Genomic DNA, 16,960 nt, shown 5'->3' with positions numbered 1-16,960 from the left:
TTTTTGTTGGTCAGGAGCAGGATATGTTCCCTTTGGAGCCCCAATGCACCAACATTCCGTTGGAACGCAAGAACAGGCGGAGGCCATTCAGCCCTTCGAGCCTGTTCCGCCATTCATTGAGATCATGGCTGATCTGTATCCTAACTCCATCCACCCGCCTTGGCTCCAGATCCCTTAATACCCTTGGTTAGCAAAAATAAATCAGCTTTAAAATTATTAATTGAGCATCGACTGCTTTTTGTGGGAGAGAGTTCCACACTTCTCCCACCCGGTGTGTGAAGAAATGTTTCCGAACTTCTCTCCTGAATGGCCTGGCTCTGATTTTAAGGTTATGTCCCCTTGTCCTAGACTCCCCCGCCAGCGGGAAATTCTTCTCTCTATCTACCCTATCAATTCCTTTCAAAATCTTTAAAATCTCATTCAAATCACCCCTAAACCTTCTATATTCCGCCCTTCCAGCTTATTCACAGCACAAGCTAAATGCAGACTAAAGGTGCTTCCACTACCAGACCCCTTAACCCGAACATAAGAAAACCGCTTCCAAACACAACACAATGGCTGTTTCCAATTCCCACAAAAACAATACATTGCGGCTTCTCTTCGTCATTGCACCGATTTCTTCCGATTGAAGCCAGTTTTGCGCTGTTAGATGATGCCCGTTGGGAACTAGTGTGAGGCCACTCCCACTAATTTAACAGAAGACCATTAAAGCAACATTCAGTGGGTAATTTCTATCCAATTAAATGTTGGATTTCTATCTTCACTGCATTGAATCCAGGCAGTAGTGACGGAAGGGCATTGGTCGGCACAGACCATCTCTCCTGTCCTCATGAAAGAGAGACAGACACTGCCCTTCTGTTGTACACGAACCCCCGGGACCAGCGGGCAGTCAGTTTCTAAATAACTGAACCACATGGTCTGCAAATATAAACGTCGCTTTACATCAAATAAATCAACGTATTAAATAAATATTTAGGAATAAAAATATCTATTCAGGGGGATTGAGAAAACATTGCCTGACTAAACTTGAGATGAGAGGTGTGGCGTCAATAATCTAAACTACATTGACCTCGTCTTTGAGGTGATAACGATTGCACCCACACTTTGTCCCTGAAACAGAGCACATTAGAAACCGCTGGAGATCAATATTCCAGAGCAGGTGGTCGTTCATTGTCACAGGCCGTGCCCAGAGCGGTCAGAATTTCTGACAGCCGGGAAAAGCCACGTTCATATCCTGAAGTGGGAAAATTAACTAATCTCACTCAACTGATCGTTAAAAATATACTAAATGGACTGATTTTCTAAAACCCAGTTCTTGGTATTCTGAGAAACTTTGATACCATAACATCTTCCTGCTCCCTATTCCGGTCGTATACATGCACTGAAGCAATGATCTCAGTTGGAAACTGATCCAGATAGATAATCTTCAAAGTATTTCCATCACAAATAAACGACCAAGATTGGAACTAACATTCGATCTCTTACCCTGCACCATGCCAGCCGTCAAATAGGAGTTATCGAAACCTATCGATAAAATAATCGACATAAATCACTGAACCTCCCTCGATATCTCACCATAATATCCCCGAATGAAAGGTCGACGAAATCGATTGAAAATACATTAGTGTCTGACATTTAAGAAAAAAAAAATCACCTTTACCAACACGGAATGTATGAGGATCATAAAGGAAGCGAGGTTGTGAAGTTAGGAACAGAGACAGATTACTGAGCGGGATTAACTGAACAAAATATACAACTTGGAAATTAAATTAGAGATCAAAATAATACAGTAAGGAAAGAAATAAACTAATAATAATAATATATCCTGGTTTAATAAACGATCTGAATATATTTCCTCCTCTCCATCCCCGTAGATTCCATAAACCAGGTCTGGGTTGAAGACTATGAGGAAGAGAGCGGCAACATCTGGACAACCGCTTCCACATTCATCATTCTGTTCTTCCTGAGCATTTTCTACAGCGCTGTCGTCACTCTGGTGAAGGTGAGAAGATTCAATCCAGTGACACTTTGATCTGAATGAAGCGGTTTGAAAAGCCTCTGAAAGTTTCATTCATAAAAACCCTGAGATAAATGCACGGACCACTAAATATCTGCTTCATTCTTTTATCCCTCTTTTACAGGTAAAGTGATCGGTTGAATTTCGGCGTGGATTTTGCACATCTGTTTATTAACATCTCTGTATTATGAAAAGAAGAATTCCTCCTGGTGATTCTCAAAGTGAAACGCCGTCAGTTAATATATCGACATCTATAGCTGAGAAAAACATAAACGGGATTTCCGTCTTTCTGTTTGAAATGTTTATTAATGTGTGAGATAACCATCGCTCTAATGTAAATGATTCTTAGAGTTTGAGTCCGCTTTCACCTTTGTTTTAATAATTCATGTGTAAATAATTAACTTTTCTCATTCCTTATCCACAGTTGTTTCCTTCCCTTTATGTTGAGCCTCTGTTTTCCTTCTCTGCTGTCTATTACAGTTGTGAAGACAGCTGGCAGCTCAGATCGGCTCTGTTCTATTCTCAATGTGACACTAAGTTGTTACATTCAGTTCGTGTTAACTTTTTAAAACTTCTTTGTAAATTGTAAACTTTTAAATTGTTAATAAATCTTGAATGACAAATGGACTAATTTGGACTTTGCTGAATTTCTTTCTCCAAGATTAAGCCACACTGTTATATTTTGCCGATCTCAATTCTTTTTCCCTGACAGATATTTTGCATCCGTCCTGTTTGGGTTGTGTTTGAACCCAGGACCCTTCAGTTAAGGATCCACTGCGCCACCTAGTGTCCCATCAGAGAAAAGCGACCTCTATCTTTTCATGTCAAGCTCCAGAGGCGAAATGACTGTGCAGTGACCAGGCGCACCTCGCAGTCTCCTCTCACGTTATGGTCCGCCGCAGTCACATGCTAAATTCTGTTAACAATAAAAACAACAACATCTTGCATTTATATGGCGCCTTTAACGCAATAAAACGCCACAAGGCGCTTCACAGAAGCGATTATCAAACACAACTTGACACCAAGACACATAAGGAGATATTAGGACAGGTGACCAAAAGCTTAATCAAAGAGGAAGGTTTTAAGGAGCATCTTAAAGGAGGAGAGAGAGATAGAGAAGCAGAGAGGGTTAGGGAGGGAACTCCACAGTGTAGGGCGTAGACAGCCGAAGGTACGACCGCCAATGGTGGAGCGATTAAAATCGGGGATGCGCAAGAGGAACAGAGATCTCAGGGGGTTTTAGTGCTGGAGGAAGTTACAAAGAAAGGGAGGGGTGAGGCCATAGAAGCATTGTTGGATTGGGAGCCAATGTGGGTCAGCGAGTACAGGGGTGATGGGTGAACGGGACTTGGTGCGAGATAGGATATGGGCAACAAAGTTTTGGATGAGCTCAAGTTTACAGAGGGTGCAACGTGCGAGATAATCCAGGAGATCAATGGAATAGTTGAGTCTATTGGTAACAAAGACATGGATAGCTGAGGCAAGGGCGGAGACGGGCGATGTGACGGAAGTTGAAGTAGGCGGTCTTGGTGATGAAGACGACACAGGGTTGGAAGCTCAGCCGAGGGTCAAATCGGGCGCCAAGTTTGCGAACAGTCAGCTGTTTAATGTGGTCAATGCACCACAAATAATTAGAACCCGAACGACAAATGATACACAATATTAGCGGATTTTTCTGTTACTGTGGCAACAAAGGGGTTTTTAATCCTCCAATAATTACTTCCACGTGATTCCGATATGAGTAGTTATTAACCTTTATCGCTGTTTACAAGCTATTTGTTCCTCTGAGGAATGCGGAGGTCATTGGTTCCCACATCTCTTGAGACGCTGAACCAAGCCCCCCTCAACATCACCCTCTTGCTAAATGTCTCGGGCGCTATGCGAGCTATGCGAGGTGGGATACTTAACTAGTTTTAAACCATATTCTTAAAGTCCCTCCTCTTGAACCTGAGTGAAACCACTCTGGTTCAATTTTCACTTTAACCCTCAACTTTCTCCTTGGCTGCCGAAGATCATCCTGAGTTTATATTTTATCATCATCAGATTTACATAAGCACAGATAGACAAGTACATATTGCTCCAAGTTTCATTGGGTTAATATTATACATTATGATACAGACAAAGAAAATCATAATACCCTGTACAGGAAATTAAAGTGTGCCATATTATCAAGAAATCATGGACTTTAAAGATTCTCCAGTTATCCTGTTGCTAATATCCACCTTATGGATAATTTTTTGCTGAATATTATTTCCCCCCAGCCCAATTTAATTGTTAACTCAAAGGAACCTAACCCTGCACATTGAAAATCCAAATATCTGTGCCCCTCTTTACTTTAATTTCAACCCCCTGTTCTGTTCCAGTTTTATCCCATTATTTTACCACTTCATCTCATTCATCGGCTCTGGAGGAATTTCAATGTCCAATACAATATTTACAGTCTGCTTCAATATCTCAATACATTTTATTGTTTATCGAAGCATTGAAAATTTATGGCACAGAAGGAGGCAATTCGGCCTTTCCTGTCTGCGCTGGCTGAGAACCGAGACACCCGGCCTAATCCCACTTTCCCGCAGTTGGTCCGTCGCCCTGCAGGTCACGGCTCTTCAGGTGCACATCCAGGTATTGTTGAAATGAGTTAAGGGTTTCTGCCTCAAACAACTCTTTCAGGCAGTGAGTTCGAGACCCCCACCAACCTCTGGGTGAATTTTTTTTTTCCCTCATTTCCGCTCTAATCCTAAAAGTAATACCAATCACTTTAAATCTATGCTCCTTGCTTATTGACGCCTCCGCCAAGGGAAATAGGTCCTTCCTATCCACTCTATCTCGGCCCCTCATAATTTTGTACACCTCAATCAAATCACCCCTCAGCCTCCTCTTTTCCAAGGAAAACAACCCCAGCCTATCCAATCTGTCATCATAGCTAAAATTCTCCAATCCTGGCAACATCCTACTAAATCTCCTCTGCACCCTCTCTCGTGCAATTACATCCTTCCTGTAATTTGGTGACCAGAACTGTGCGCAGTACTCAAGCTGTGGCCTAACTAGTGTTTTATACAGTTCTAACATAACATCCATGATTTTGCATTCTATGCCTCGGCTAATAAAGCGAAGCATTCCGTATGTCTTTTTAACCACCATATCCACCTGTCCTGCTACCTTCAGAGATCTGTGGACATGCACTCCAAGGTCCCTCAATTCCTCTGCACCTCTCAGTATCATCCTATTTATTGTGTACTCCCTTGCCTTGTTTGCCCTTTCCAAATGCATTACCTCACACTTCACCGGATTGAATTCCATTTGCCACTTTTCTGCCCATCTGACCAGTCCATTGATATCTTCCTGCAGTCTATAGCTTTCTTCCTCACTATCAACCGCACGGCATATCTTTGTGTCATCCGCAAATTTCTTAATCATGCCCCCTACGTTTAAGTCCAAATCGTTAATGTGCACAAGAAAAAGCAAAGAGCCTAATACCGGAGCCCTGCGGCACCCCACTGGAAACAGCCTTCTAGTCACAAAAACACCCGTCGACGTTAACCCTTTCCTCGCTGCAACTGAGCCAATTTTGGATCCAATTTGCCACATTCCCTTGGATCCCATGGGCCTTTACTTTTTTGACCAATCTGCCATGTGGGACCTTGTCAAAAGCCATCCTAAAATCCATGTACACTACATCAATTGCGCTACCCCCATCGATCCTCCCGGTCACCTCCTCGAAAAATTCAATCAATTCAGTCAGACGCAACCTCCCGTTAACAAATCCGTGCTGACTGTCCTTGACTGTCCTTTTAAATGACAGTTTATCCTGTCCTTCAGAATTGATTCCGATAATTTGCCCACCACGAGGTGAGAATGACTGGCCTATCTTTCGGTCCCTTTTCAAACAACAGTGCAACATTAGCAGTCCTCCAATCCTCTGGCAATACGCCTGTATCCAGTGAATTTTGGAAAACGAAAGCAGGAAGATATGAATGGACTGGTCAGGTGGGCAAATAGGTGGCAAATGGAGTTCAGTCCAGAGAAGTGTAAAGTTAATGCAATTGGGGAGGGCAAACAAGGCAAGGGAATACACAATAAATGGGAGGATACTGAAAGGTGTCGATGAATTGAGGGACTTTGAAGTGCATGTCCACCGATCCCTGAAGGTAGCAGGACAGGTAGATAAGGTGGTTAAGAAGGCATACGGGATACTTTCCTTTATTAGAGGAGGCATAGAATATAAAAGCAGGGAGGTTATGCAGGAACTGTATAAAACACTAGTTAGGCCACAGCTTGAGTACTGCGCAGAGTTCTGGTCACCACATTACAGGAAGGATGTAATTACATTAGAGAGGGTGCAGAGGAGATTTAGAAGGATGTTACCAGGACTGGAGAATTTTAGCTATGATGACAGATTGGATGGGCTGGGGTTGTTTTCCTTGGAACAGAGGAGGCTGAGGGGAGATTTGATTGAGGTGTACAAAATTATGAGGGGCCTTGATAGAGTGGATAGGAAGGACTTATTTCCATTAACGGAGGGTTCATTAACCAGGGGGCATAGATTTAAAGTGATTGGTAGAAGGATTAGAGCGGAAATGTGGAAAACATTTCCACCCAGAATGTGGTGGGGATCTGGAACTCACTGCCTGAGAGGGTGATAGAGGCAGAAACCCTCAACTCATTTCAAAAATACCTGGATGTGCACCTGAAGAGCTGTGACCTGCAGGGCAACAGACCAAATGCGGGAAGGTTGGATTCGGCTTGGTGGCTCGTTTCTCAGATGGCGTGGACACGATGGGCCGAATGGCCTCCTTCTGTGCCGCAAATTTTCTTAGATTCTATGATGGCTGTGTGTCTCATGTGTCTGTCTGTGTGTGTCTCACTTCTTCAAAGCTTTTCCGAGTGTCTCTCTATCGTTCTTTCCCTCTGTCACTCTTTCCCCCGCTCCCCACATTATTTCATCTTTACTGACAAAGAGATTGAAATGTGAAAGACAAGCCTTCTTTCAGCAGATTGTGTGCTCGCTGCCGAGAGTGCTGCCCACTGAGCGACGGCTGACAACTGGACCAGTTCTGCGGCTCTGTGTCATTTTTCATCACTTTGTTCGTCAAAGTCCTGACTAAAATGCTGTTGGGGATGAGGAAAGAGTGACAGAGAGAAGGAAAGACACAGAAGCACTCAGAAAACTGCAAGAGAAATGAATGCGAACCATTTAAAAGCAGCAAATGTATAATCTCCCCGTCGGGCGAATTGACCCGCGGTCCCCCGAGTGACAGGCGGGGATACTCAGCACTGTATTAACGAGGAGCCGGCGTGGCCACAGAAAGGACACTCACCAGAGACGGCGTTAGACACGCTTCAAATTTCAGTGAACCTATTTTATCCATTTATTTGATGACCTTTCATCTCTGCGTTTCAATCTACACGTGTGTGTCTGTCTCTGTGTGTGTGTACCTTTGTGTGTGTCTGTCTCTGTCTGTGTACCTTTGTGTATGTCTGTCTCTCTGTCTGTGTACCTTTGTGTGTGTCTGTCTCTCTGTCTGTGTACCTTTGTGTGTGTCTGTCTCTCAGTGTGTGTACCTTTGTGTGTGAGTATCTATCGGTGTATCAGTGTCTGCGTGTGTACATGGCTGTGTGTGTCTGTGCCTAAAATGAAAATGTTAGAATCCATTATTAAGGAAGTTATCTTTCCTCCCTCAACTAACACCACCAAAACGCAGATTGACTGACCATCCATTTCATTGTTGTATGCGGGATCTTTCTGGTAAACCTCCACTTGGAGATAAATTGCAAGAGAAATGAAAGTGAAGCTTTTAAAGGCAAAAAAACAACAACCTCCCGGTCGGGAAATTGAACCCTGGTTTCCACGGGCCACTGTTGAAAGAAGACTGACCTTTCACATTTCCATCTCTCTGTTCGTCAAGGTCCAGAATAACGTGATGTGGGGAGCGCGGGAGAGAGTGACAGAGAGAGAAAGAGAGAACGTTGGAAAAAGTGAGACACACACACAAACAGGTATATTACACACACAGGAATAATCGTTAAATCTCTCCCCCCACCTTCATGTTTCAAGGTGTCTCTCAGGATCAGTCTTTGTCTCTCTCCCTCTCTCTCTCTCTGTATCTCTCTCTCTCTGTCTGTTTGTCTCTCCCCCTCTCTCTCTCTAATACCCGCAGATCTGAGAATCACAGGGTCAAAGAAGGAAACAGATCGGAACACATTTGTGCTCTGCAACAGACGGGCCCCAAGAATTCAGTCCCCAAACAGTCTCCGCTCAATAATATTCTGAAAGTGACAATCACCTGTTTCATTCTTTTTCTGTTCTATTTTTCTCTGTCGCTTTTGAAGACGAAGCGAGGCAAAGAAGTAAAATTTGTAGTTGGCGTCTTAAAGATGCTTCCTCCCCGTCGGGGAACTAAATCCCTGGCTGAGGGGGGATATCTCACCACGATGGAGAATATCCAATTGGAAATGATTTTTCCGAAGCCTTTTAATCGCCCCACGTCCCCGTGTCTCGCCATCTCAGGGAGGAGGTCAAACTGGCCGGAAAAACTTGGACCATTTAACGATTCAACCGGAGCCGTTTTCCTGGGAGTCGGTTTTGAAACAGGACACAGGCTCAATGTGTTCCAATCTGTTTCCTTCTTTGACCCTGTGATTCTCAAATCTGCGGGTATTGGACAGATGGAGGGAGAGAGACTGACACAGACTCAGACAGACCGAGAGAGTCTCTTTCTGTCCCAGTGTCTCTCTCTCTTTCTGAGTGTCTCTCTTTATCACTCTTTTCCTCGCACCCCAAATCACTTTATTCTGGATCTTAACCAACAGAGAGATGGAAATGTGAACGGTGAGTCTTCTTCAAACAGTGGACCGTGGAAAGTTCAACAAACTGACATCAAATGGGTCATTTCATTAAAAATTGAAGCCGGCACGGACGGGGATCGCACGGACAGACACATCACACACTCACACATAGAGGTGTACCTGGCTGTGTGTGTGTGTGTGTGTCATGTGTCTGAGCGTGTGTGTCACTTCTTCAACGCTTTTCAGAGTTTCTCTCTGTCACACTTTCCCCGCTCCACACATCATTTCATCCTGGACTTTGACTGACAATGAAAATGAAGCAGTGAGACTCAAGAATATTACACACCACGCTAAACTGCGAAACGACCAGGATGGCCGAGTGGTTAAAGCGTTGGACTTAAACTCTCATGGGTTTATACCCGCGTGGGTTCGTACCCCACTCCTGGTAGTTGTTGCATTTTGATACTGCTCACTTTAAATCTTCTTCAATTTGCATCAGAGAAACATGGAAAGGTGACAGCACGGAAGGAGGCGATTCGGCCATTCGGTCCGTGCCGGCTCCATGCAAGAGCATTCCAGTTATTCCCACTGCCCCCCCCCCCCCCCCACCCCGTAGCCCTGATTTTTTTCCCTCTGCAGCAAAAACACCATCACTCTCTGCAGCCCAAACACCATCACCCTCTGCAGCCGCCGACTCACCACCTGCTGCAGCCCGAGTGTCCTCAGACGGCTGTGCACCTGTGGGAAGGAAGAACAAAATGTTCCACTGGTGAAGCATGTTCATCGGTCACATCACAGACGCCCACACGCTGCACGAGCATGGTCAGACTCGAATCTCCTTTTCCCATCCTTCAGACAACACGCAGGTTTTAAACATGCAGCTGGCCAATAGAGGAATGTGAAACTCACCTTTCCTCGCTCCAGTGTCTGATCGGACACCAGGCACTAAACTGGAAGTGTTGCCCTGCAGCTGAGTGGCCCTTTCTTCATGCTCGGTCATCTCCCTCATAAAGGCTGAACCGCCGCCGGTCTTCGACCTCTCACGGTTGTTAATAGCCATTTTACACGACAGGACATTGAACAACAAAAATCAGTTTGTGCTTGTTTGTGTGAGAGAGATAAGTTGGGGGTTTGGAGACAGGGTCTAATTCACTAATTGTAATTTAACACCTCAAATCTCTGGAGTAGGGATAAAAGATCTCGAAAAGCATTTAGTGAGGCCCGTCCACAATGGCAAATGAGTTTTACGACCAGTTGCCATTGGATTGAACCTTGATCACACCACCCAGAAACACCCTGTGTTTGTGCATTCGGAAAACTCAGCACAATTAAATCTGAACTTTTGAATTTCTAAAACGCTCTATACATCCTGGCCGACTGCATTAAATCATTGATTTTTTGCGGCCCTGTTCCGCTCTCCGTGACACGGTGCTGTTCGTGCTCAGAACCTGTGCCACCTCCTTCCACACCAACACGCTAACTTTCTGTGCCGCCCGAGACTTCCGTTCCCCAGAAGCCTCCGAAGCCTCACCTCAACCTCATTGAGGAGTGTGGAGAGGTCTTCATCACAACATTTGTTTCACCTCTTCTCATTCATCTTTTGCTGTTCCATCATTTTTCTCAGTGTAAAAACAGCCTTTTCAAAAACAGTTCATTTTATTTTACACTCCTTTTTAAAGACTGTTTATTTAAGTTTCCACTGCTTTTTAAAAATGCATTTAAATTCGGCTTTTTATAAAAAGTTTATTTTGAATTTACAATTGCATGAAGAACACGAACTTTCAATGAGAAGTCTGTTCACCTCTTTGAGCAATGAAGGCTGGAGCTGTGGGCGTGACTTCACTTCCTGACAGATTTTGTGGGCGTGTCTTCTCCTCTCACAGACATTTCCAGCCGCGGCAACCAACGCTGCTCAGAGGCTCGGGGGACTGAGCAGGATTGGATTCATGGTCCAATTCAAACAATTCGACGCAGAAAAGCCCGCCGGAAGGAATTTCGTTAATTTAAATCGAAGGAGCGGCGGTGAACTTTGATTCGACGCTCCGAACAATTTCTGGCAAGATCTGCCTCATGCTTCCTAACTGACCATTGCATTATCAGACTCCATGTATACTTACTGACCATTGTATTATCAGCCCCGATGTATCCTTACTGACCATTGTATTATCAGCCTCGATGTATCCTTACTGACCATTGTGTTATCAGACCCCATGTATACTTACTGACCATTTTATTATCAGCCCCGATGTATCCTTACTGACCATTGTGTTATCAGACCCCATGTATACTTACTGACCATTGTATTATCACTCCCATGTATCCTTACTGACCATTGTATTATCAGTCCCCATGTATACTTACTGACCATTGTATTATCACTCCCATGTATCCTTACTGACCATTGTATTATCAGTCCACGTGTACACTTACTGACCATTGCATTATCAGCCGCCGCGTATACTTATTGACCATTGTATTATCAGCCCCCATGTGTACTTACTGACAATTGTATTATCAGCCCCCATGTATACTTAAAAGACCATTGTATTATCAACCCCCATGTATACTTACTGACCATTGTATGATCAGCCGCCATGTATACTTACTGAGCATTTTATTATCATCCGCCATGTATACGTACGGACCATTCTATCATCACTCCCATGTATCCTTACTCACCATTATATTATCACTCCCATGTGTACTTAAAGACTATTGTATTATCAGCCCCCATGTATACGTACTGGCCATTGTATTGTCAGCCCCCGTGTACACTTACTGACCATTCAATTATCAGCCGCCGTGTAAACTTACTGGCCATTCTATTTTCAGCCCCCATGTATACGTACTGGCCATTGTATTGTCAGCACCCTTGTATACTTATTGACCATTGTATTAATACTCCCCGTGGATAATTACTGACCATTGTATTATCGGCCCCCATGTCTACACACTGACCACTATTATCGGCCCCCATGTATCCTCAGTAACCATTGTATTATCAGGCCCCATGCATCCTTACTGACCATTGAATTATCAGGCCCCATGAATCCTTCGTAACCATTATATTTTCAGGCCACATGCATCCTTTGTAACCATTATATTATCAGCCCCCATGTATCCTTGGTAAATATTGTATTATCAGCCCTCATGTATACTTACTGACCATTGTATTATCAGCCCCGATGTATCCTTACTGACCATTGTATTATCAGACCCCATGTATGCTTACTGACCATTGTATTATCAGACCCCATGTATACTTCCTGACCAGTATATTATCAGACCCCATGTATCCATACTGACCATTGTATTATCAGCCCTCATGTATCGTGACTGACCATTGTATTATCAGCCCCCATGTATATTGACTGACCATTGTATTATCAGCCCCCATGTATCCTTACTGACCATTGTATTATCAGACCCCATGTATACTTCCTGACCAGTATATTATCAGACCCCATGTATCCATACTGACCATTGTATTATCAGCCCTCATGTATCGTGACTGACCATTGTATTATCAGCCCCCATGTATCATTACTGACCATTGTATTATCAGCCCCCATGTATCGTGACTGACCATTGTATTATCAGCCCCCATGTATCGTGACTGACCATTGTATTATCAGCCCCCATGTATCCTTACTGACCATTGTATTATCAGACCCCATGTATACTTCCTGACCAGTATATTATCAGACCCCATGTATCCTTACTGACCATTGTATTATCAGCCCCCATATATCCTGACTATCCATTGTAATATCAGACCCCATGTATAGTCACTGAGCATTTTATTATCTGCCCCCATGTATCCTTACTGACCATTGTAAATCCAGACTCCATGTATACTTACTGACCATTATATTATCAGTCTCCATGTATCCTGACTGACCATTGTAATATCAGCCCCCATGTATAATTACTGACCATTGTGTTGTCAGGCCCCATGCATCCTTAGTAACTACCGTATTATCAGACCCCATGCATCCTTAGAAACCATTGTATTATCAGCCCCTATGTGTCCTTACTGACCATTGTACTATCAGACCCCATGTATACTTACTGACCATTATATTATCAGCCGCCATGTATCCTTACTGACCATTGTAATATCAGACCCCATGTATACTTACTGACCATTATATTATCAGCACCCATCTTTACTTACTGACCATTGTATTATCGGCCCCCGTGTATACTAACTGGCCATTGTATTTTCAGCCCCCATGTATTTTCAGGCCCCATGTATACTTGCTGACCACTGTATTATCAATCCCATGTATCCTGACTGACGATTGTATTATGAACCGTCATGTATTCTTACTGACCATTGCATTATCACTCGCATGTATTCGTACTGTCAATTGTAATATCTGTGTCCAATTATCTTTACTGACCATTGTATTACCACCACCATGTGTTCTTACAGACCACTCCATTATCAGCCCCCATGTCTCCTCACTGACCATTGCATTATTTGCCTAAAATATCCTAAATGAGCATGTAAATGTCAGATCCCATGTATTCTAACCGACTATTGAATTAAGGGCCCAATGTTTCCTTAATGAATATTGTATTATCACCCCCGTGTATTTTTATGGATCATTGTGTTATCACCCCCGTGTATTTTTACTGATCATTGTATTATTACCACCGATGTATCCTTATTGCCATTGCATTATCACACCCCATGTATAATTACTGACCATTGTATTATCAATCCCATCTCTCCTTACTGACCATTATATTATCAGCCCCCAAGTATCCTTACTGCCCATTGTATTATAACCCCCATTTATCATAATTGACCATTGTATCATCTGCATCCAAGTATCCTTATCGACCATTGCATTATCACATCTCAAGTATCCGTACTGACCGTTGCATTATCACCCCTACACATTATTAGTGATCATTATATTATCTGCCCCATTTACAGTTGCTGACCATGGCAGTATCACACTCCACGCATCCTTACTGACCATTGTCGGATAAACCCCAGGTATTCTTCCTGACTGCTGTATTATCATTCCGCTGTGTTCATGCTGACCGTTACATTATCATACAAATGTGTTCTTTCTGACCATTGCATTAGCAAACCCCGTGTTTCCTCACTGATCATTGCATTATCTGCATTCAAGAATCCTTGAGGAACATTCAGTTGTCACCCACATGTATCCGTACAGGACATTGCATTATCACACCAAATGTATCCTTACTGACCATTGTATTATCAGTCCCCATGTATCCTTACTGACCATTGTATTATCAGCCCCCATGTATCCTTACTGACCATTATATTATCAGTCCCAATATATCCTGACTGACCATTACTTGATCTGCTTCAATCTATCCTTGTTGTCTTTTGCACTTTTGTTTACTCCACCCCAGAAAACGTATTTGAAACATTCTGAAATTGCCGGCTGAATTCATATCACAGAAATAATCTGAACTCTGTCAGTGAAGATGCTCTCTCTTCACATCAGCACTGCAAGACTGCGGGATTCAGATTTTCTTTTTTACGTCATTTTCTTTTACTAATATTCAGAACTTTCGGTAGCTTCACGTCACATCAGTAAAATGCTTGTTTATCTATAATTGTCAATATGGAGTGATGGTGTTGAGGGATTAAGCCGACCTGTTTGTTTACTGACCTTAATTAATGTCAATGTGTCGTTTAATTGTCTCACTGGAGAGTTCCCTCAGGCCATAAATAAGGACTGTTTCCAAGGCGTCACAGCAAATTGTTTGATGCAGCTTTGCCTCCAGAACAAACAGTGATCATTGGATCTCACAGATAATGAAATCATGTTCTTGTTTGTTCCAACTGAGCTTCGGATTCTGTGGGCAATTTATCATGTACAAAAGATTTACTATCCGCTCCTCGCTGCTGTTGGTGTTCCTGGTAAGTCATTATTTCAGCAATTAATTCTGTAAACCATATTTAACTGTATTTACTGTCCTTGTCCTTTAGACCCGGTTATTAATTGTATTCAGTGTAATCCTCTTGTTCAATGTCTGGTAATGCACCTTGTTTCCTTCATGTAACATGTGAACAGTTCCCGATTCATTGGTCCCAGTCCAATGAACAGTCTGTTCTTTTTATGACTTTCTTCAACTGATGGTCATTTTTTAGGATTTGCCTGTTATTTGAGTCTCGTACACAAGGAATGTTGGTGGACGATTCTCTTTATTGAACAGTTTGCCGTCTGCTCTCTGCACTGAACCCTAGTATCGGATCAGAAATATGTGTTCATAGAGTAAGACAGCTGCCTGGAGCTGAATCATTGTTGGATATTGTCCAATATTTCAGAGTGTATTGGTGACCTATCTGTTAGCGCTGCTTTCCACAGATCAGTGTCTTTAACTATAACCAGCAGACCTTAAAACTCCTGTTACCTGTGAACAAGTAACTTGAATTGTCTTTCCCAAGGGTTTCTAACTGTTTCAGCATTGTTTTTTCCAAGTTGCAATCTGTTAAGGTTCTGATCAGTTGTTTTGAGAAACAAAAGCCAGTTCGAAGCTTTTCGAAGCTTCTGCTCATCGTTACTTTCATTCAGATCAGTTGTTGTTGAAAACCGAAGCTTCTCAAAGTTTCTGCACATTGCTGCCTTTGCAGTTTAAACTTACAATGTCCAAATGTAATGTCCAAAGGGGCAAAGTTAACCCTTTCATTCACGGTTCTCTCTCGTCTCCTCTTCAAATCTGCCGTCATCACCCCATCCTCAAAAAAAAATCCATGACCCCTCGGTCCTTGTAAATTACGGCCCCATCTCCAACCTCCCTTTCCTCTCCTTGAACGTGTTGTCGTTTCCAAAATCTGTGCCCATCTTTCCTGCAAATGCATAAGCGACCTCTCCAATCAGGTTTCCACCGCTGACGCAGCACTGAGACGGCCCGAATCAAAGTCACAAAAGACATCCCATGTGACTGACCGTGGAAAACTATCCCTCCTCTTCCTTCTTGGCCTGTCTGCAGCATTTGACACGGGTGCCCGCACCATCCTCCTCCAACGCCTCTCGTCCGTTTTCCAACTGCCCTCGCCTGGTTCCATTCCTTTCGATCCAGGCTTGGCCAGAGAATCTCCTGCAATGATTCATCTTCCCGCCCACACACCGTTATCTCTGGTGTCCCACAAGGAACAATCCTTGACCTCCTCCGATTTCACATATTCAAGCTTCCCCTCGGTGACATCATCCGAAAACACAAAGTCAGATTCCACATGTCAATGACACCCAGCTGTCCCTCACCACCGCCTCTCTCCACCCCTTCACTCTCTCTGATTTCTCACACTGCTTGTCCGACATCCAGTACTGGATGAGCAAAAATTTCATCCATTCAAACATTAGAAAGACTGAAGCCATTGTCTTCGGCCCCAATCACAAATTCCGTTCATTCACAACTGATTCCATCCCCCTCCCTGGCCACAGTCTGAGGCTGAACCGGACCAGTAGGCGTTCTGTTTGACCCTGAGCTGAGCTTCTGACCCCATATCCTCTCCATCACCAAGACCGCCTACTTCCACCTCCCGAACATCGCCTGTCTCTGCCCCAGCCTCAGCCCATCTTCTGCTGAATTCCTGATCCGTGGTTTTGTTCCCTCCAAACTCGACTTTTCCAATGCTCTTCTGGCCGCCATCCCACCCACCACCCTCCATTAACTTGAGCTCATCCAAAACTCTGCTGCCCGTTTACTAACTGACATTAAATCCCATTCACCCATCACCCCTGTGCTTCCTGACCGACATTGGCTCCCGGTCGAGCAACGTCTCAATTTAAAAATTCTTATCCTTGTGTTACATAGAAACTACAGCTCACAAACAGGCCATTCGGCCCAACTGGTCTATGCCGGTGTTTATGCTCCACACGAGCCTCCTCCCATTCGACTTCATCTCACCCTATCAGCATATCCTTCAATTTATTTCTCCCTCATGTACTTCCCCTTAAATGCATCTATTCTATTCGCTTCAACTATTCCTTGTGGTAGCAAGTTCTGCATTCAAAACACTCTCTGGGTAAATAAGTTTCTCCTGAATTGCTTGTTGGATTGATTGGTGACTATATTATATTTATGACCCCCAGTGTTGACCGCCATCCACCTCAGCCCCCCGCGACAAATGGGAACATTTTCTCTCCGTCCACCTCACCA

The 16,960-nt window shown here is 43.6% G+C and overlaps 1 non-coding gene across 1 annotated transcript; it reads left to right on the top strand.

The window, feature by feature from the left end:
* The first annotated feature begins 9,168 nt into the window (after positions 1-9,168).
* On the top strand, positions 9,169-9,251 carry trnal-uaa (transfer RNA leucine (anticodon UAA)). The gene has a single exon. It is a non-coding gene; the product is annotated as a tRNA-Leu (tRNA).
* The last annotated feature ends 7,709 nt before the right edge of the window (positions 9,252-16,960 follow it).

The sequence above is a fragment of the Heptranchias perlo genome, unplaced genomic scaffold (genome assembly GCF_035084215.1).
Source record: "Heptranchias perlo isolate sHepPer1 unplaced genomic scaffold, sHepPer1.hap1 HAP1_SCAFFOLD_56, whole genome shotgun sequence".
Lineage (NCBI taxonomy): Eukaryota > Metazoa > Chordata > Chondrichthyes > Hexanchiformes > Hexanchidae > Heptranchias > Heptranchias perlo.
Note: the sequence above shows the minus strand (reverse complement) of the source record. Positions and strands in the feature narration are given on the sequence as shown.